General features: G+C 46.2%; 1 pseudogene; it reads left to right on the forward strand.

Annotated features, from left to right (window-relative positions):
- Nucleotides 1-446: 446 nt before the first annotated feature.
- Nucleotides 447-3,067, forward strand: LOC101992888 (annotated as a pseudogene).
- Nucleotides 3,068-4,130: the final 1,063 nt, after the last annotated feature.

Here is a 4,130-nt window from a genome sequence, read left to right on the forward strand (position 1 = left end):
CTTTGCTTTCTTTTTCTTCCCTCTCTTCCACTCTCTCAGCTCTCCTGTCCTGTGTCTCTTTTCTTATTTTACCAAAGTTGCCCCCTTTGCTATCCCATTCCCTTCTTGCCACTACAGACCCAGATCAATGGAGCTAAAATACAATGAACTACAATTTGTAAAACTTTAAACCAAAAGAAATCTTTCCTGCATTAAGTTGATTGCTTCCAGTATTTTGTCATAGCAATGGAAAGCCCAACTAATACACCTTTGCTGCCCCATTGAATGTTCCCACTGTTCACAGTTCAAAATAGATTTGCTCAGTCTAAACTGACAGGTTCTACCCATGACAAGTGTGCTGTCAGAATTGGTGATCAACTTAGTGTTAAGATCAGCATGAGGGCGCCAGCATTGTCAGGGCATGTTGCAGAAACGCGGACCCAGGCGGCGGACCAGGAGCGCTCTGCTGAGCAGGAGGCGGCATCATGGATACTGACTTGTATGATGAATTTGGGAATTATATTGGACCAGAGCTTGATTCTGATGAAGATGATGATGAACTGGGAAGAGAGACAAAAGATCTTGATGAGATGGATGATGATGAGGACGAGGATGACTTGGGAGAGCATGATGATGACCACCCTGGGATGGAGGTGGTGCTGCACGAGGACAAGAAGTACTACCCCACCGCTGAGGAGGTACATAGCCCTGAGGTGGAGACAATAGTTCAGGAGGAAGACACCCAGCCTCTCACAGAGCCCATTATAAAGCCAGTGAAAACCAAGAAGTTCACTCTGATGGAACTGTCACGGTGTATGAGATGGATTTCTTAGCAGATCTGATGGACAACTCAGAGCTCATCTAAAACGTGACCCTTTGCGGCCATCTCCACCACGGCAAGATGTGTTTTTTAGATTGTTTAATAGAGCAGACGCATTCAGAAATCAGAAAGCGCTATGACCAAGATCTGTGCTACACGGACATCTTCTTCACAGAGCAAGAGAGAGGTGTTGGCATCATGAGCACTCCTGTGACGATGGTGCTGCCGGATACCAAGGGAAATCTTACCTCTTCAACATCATGGACACACCAGGACATGTGAATTTTTATGATGAGGTCACAGCTGGCTTATGAATCTCGGATGGAGTGGTCCTTTTCATTGATGCAGCTGAGGGGGTGATGCTAAATACAGAGCGTCTGATCAAGCACGCAGTGCAGGAGAGGTTAACAGTCTCCGTGTGCTTCAACAAAATCGACCAGCTGATCTTGGAGCTGAAACTGCCCCCAACAGATGCTTATTACAAACTTCGGCACATTGTGGATGAGGTCAATGGATTAATAAGCATGTATTCCACCGACGAGAACCTGATCCTTTCCCAGCTCCTGGGCAATGTCTGCTTCTCCAGCTCCCAGTACAGCATCTGCTTCACACTGGGCTCTTTTGTCAAGATCTATGCTGACACCTTTGGTGACATTAATTACCAGGAATTTGCTAAAAGACTCTGGGGTGACATCTACTTCGATCCCAAAACGAGAAAGTTCACAAAAAAGGCTCCAACCAGCAGCTCCCAAAGGAGCTTTGTGGAGTTTATCTTGGGGCCCCTTTATAAGATCCTTGCACAGTGATAGGTGATGTGGACACCAGCCTGCCAAGGACCCTGGACGAACTTTGCATCCACCTGACCAAGGAGGAGCTAAAGCTGAACATCCGCCCTCTGCTCAGGCTAGTTTGCAAAAAGTTCTTTGGCGAGTTCACAGGCTTTGTGGACATGTGTGTGCAGCACATTCCATCTCCAAAGGGGAGCACCAAACCCAAGACTGAGCACACCTACACTGGCAGCGAGGACTCTGACCTTGGCGAGGCCATGAGTGACTGTGACCCAGATGGTCCCCTGATGTGCCACACCACTAAGATGTATAGCACAGACGAAGGAGTTCAGTTTCATGCCTTCGGTCGGGTGCTAAGTGGCACCATCCATGCTGGGCAGCCTCTGAAGGTTCTGGGGGAGAACTACACTCTGGAAGATGAGGAAGATTCCCAGATCTGTGGCGTGGGCCGCCTTTGGATCTCTGTCGGCAGGTACTACATTGTGTTCAATCGTGTTCCTGCTGGCAACTGGGTTCTGATTGAAGGTGTCGATCAGCCAATTGTGAAGACAGCGACCATAACTGAACCCCGAGGCAATGAGGAGGCTCAGATCTTCCGGCCCTTGAAATTCAATACCACATCTGTTATCAAGATTGCTGTGGAGCCAGTCAACCCCTCAGAGCTGCCCAAAATGCTTGACGGCCTGCAGAAGGTCAACAAGAGCTATCCCTCGTTCACCACCAAGGTGGAAGAGTTTGGCGAGCATGTGATCCTGGGCACTGGGAGCTCTACCTGGACTGTGTGATGCACAACCTGCAGAAGATGTACTCAGAGATCGACATCAAGGTGGCTGACACAGTTGTGACGTTCTGTGAGACAGTGGTAGAAACATCCTCCCTCAAATGCTTTGCTGAAACACCCAATAAGAAGAACAAGATCACCATGATTGCTGAGCCTCTTGAGAAGGGCCTGGCTGAGGACATTGAGAACGAAGTGGTCCATATCACCTGGAACAGAAAGAAGCTGGGCGAGTCCTTCCAAACAAAGTATGACTGGGATCTGCTGGATGCCCGTTCCATCTGGGCCTTTGGTCCTGATGCTACAGGACCAAACATTCTAGTGGATGACACATTGCCCTCTGAGGTAGACAAGGCATTTCTTGGCTCAGTGAAGGACAGCATTGTTCAAGGTTTCCAGTGGGGAATCCGGGAGGGACCTCTCTGTGATGAATTGATTCAAAATGTCAAGTTTAAGATCCTGGATGCAGTGGTTGCCCAGGAACCCCTCCATAGCGGTGGAGGCCAGATCATCCCCACAGCTAGGAGGGTGGTTTACTCTGCCTTCCTCATGGCCACTCCCCGTCTGATGGAGCCTTACTACTTTGTAGAGGTCCAGGCCCCTGCAGACTGTGTGTCTGCTGTTTACACAGTCCTGGCCAGGCACAGGGGGCAAGTGACCCAAGATGCACCCATTTCAGGTTCCCCTCTTGTAACGGCGTAAACGAATGCAGACAGATTGTAAAAATATATATACAGCTTTAATGGAGAAATAGACTTACAGAACCACATTTCCCGCGGAGACCAGCAAAGCAGAAGCAAGTGCTGGGAGCCAGATTCATAGGTAAACATTAGCCCAAAGCGAACACGCCCCCTAAGGGGCGGGACTTATCCCTACATCTCCCCTTTTGTCTAAATAAGACAGAACTAAACCAAATACAACTATATACAATAATAACAAATAATAAATATAACAAACAATATTGAGAACAAAACATTTGCTAAACATTCCATCTCAAGGAGTCTAAATAATGTAGAGAGTAACTACAATTATATAATCTTCAACTCCGTCAAAGATCAGAGAAGGGAATAAATAATACTTAACAATCGAGATATATCCAAAATGTGCAACAATTGACAGAGACAACTGACTACCTGGGCAATCACCCAAAGTCTCATTTGCAATGTTGAGTCAACCAACTTTGGCTAAGGCCTGACATAACTGACATACCATTATTAAAGGCAAGGAACTTTTCAAAACTATCTTACCCTGTCTTGGCAGGATATGACAGTCCTATTTTATCCATTGATGCATGCTCTGTATCTCTGTCAGTGGTTGAGGTATGGGCATTTCTTTGCCCCAAGGCCAGTTCTGCCAAATAGAAAGGCTCCAGGTGGAGTGTCTTTGGTGCTCAACATTCTCTCGGGAATAGAGCGGTGTTGCCAGGAGCAATTGTGTCTCACTACCCCAAAACTCTGAGTTAGATTAAAGGCCATTTTCTACAGCTCTTTGAAGAGGTGGAAGATTATCTATACTGAGTATAATCTCTATATATCTAAAGAACCTGATCAGTCTAATTATAAATGACAAACTTAGATGACTATTAATCTATATAATTCTCAATATCTATCTAACTTCTGTTCTCTTCCTGGAGAACTTCAAACTGATTCTTGAGAAGATTGTTGTCATTCTCAATTGTTTTTAAGCATTCAATCTCTGCCTTAAGAATCCTGGATTTGTCTCGTAAAGACTTTATCATATTTCTATTATCAAACCATTTAGTGCC

The sequence above is a fragment of the Microtus ochrogaster genome, linkage group LG3, assembly GCF_000317375.1.
Source record: "Microtus ochrogaster isolate Prairie Vole_2 linkage group LG3, MicOch1.0, whole genome shotgun sequence".
NCBI classification, from domain to species: Eukaryota; Metazoa; Chordata; class Mammalia; order Rodentia; family Cricetidae; genus Microtus; species Microtus ochrogaster.